We start from the raw sequence: 1,066 nt of genomic DNA on the forward strand, positions 1-1,066 counted from the left end.
AAAGACCTTTAAACACACTCAATTAGCTCTAATGGGTCTAATATTATTTTATAGTCCCACCCCCACCCTATAACACCAAATACATATCCTCACACAAGCTGACTTACTGTAAGTGCTCCCTCTTTTGGACACCCGCGCACACACACATGCACACATGCACGCACGCACGCACGCACGCACGCACGCACACACACACACACACACACACACACACACACACACACACACACACACACCACACACACATTCACACACGCACACACCAGATACATTCACCCTTTACCTACTCATCATTACCCCTTTGTATCTGTCTGTTGTGTTCCCCCTTGTTTCTAGAAATGGTGTGTCAAGAGCTTTTAACAAATCGGTATGCCTAGGGGTCAACTACCCCTGTCATAATAAAACATATGCTCAGTTTACTACAAGCAGGGCACCTTCCTCCATACACACACTATGATTAATGTGTCTCAGATCGATACGTGTCTTGGAGGAAAGCATCTTAAGGCATATCCTCCACAGGGGGAATGTCGACCTCTTTAAAGGTTAGGTCAGGGGTCAGAGAAGGAGAAGGAGATACATTAGGAGGGGTGTAGTGAAATACCCTGCATTCTCATCACCAAAGGCTCCACCTACAAGCATTTGTTTGTGTTTAGGGAGAAAACAACGTTGTCTATCCAACAGACAACATTGACAATTCTGTCTCTTGTCTGTTCATCGTAAAGCCAACTGGTCATAAGATAAGCATGGGGGAAAGTGAGGAGAGGTTGAGAAGTGTGTTGGATACCATTCCTTATTCCATTCCATGCAATACAATAAGTCTGACCTCCGATGTCTACATCCACTAGCCTCCCCTGCGGTAGAGGTGAGGAGAGAAACTCTCAGCTCTCGTACGAAACAGGCCGCAGGTCAAACTCTGAAAGTCTTCTTTACCACAACAAAGCCGACCGTTCAAAATCCTGAACCAAAACCAATTCTAATCCACCCTGGGCATGTTTGTCTTAAGAGACAGAATTCATAATGGAATGTGATCTCCCCCTCATATCAGAAGAGTTTATTATACCTTCTC

This window comes from Argentina silus (assembly GCF_951799395.1).
Source record: "Argentina silus genome assembly, chromosome: 2".
Taxonomy (NCBI): Eukaryota; Metazoa; Chordata; class Actinopteri; order Argentiniformes; family Argentinidae; genus Argentina; species Argentina silus.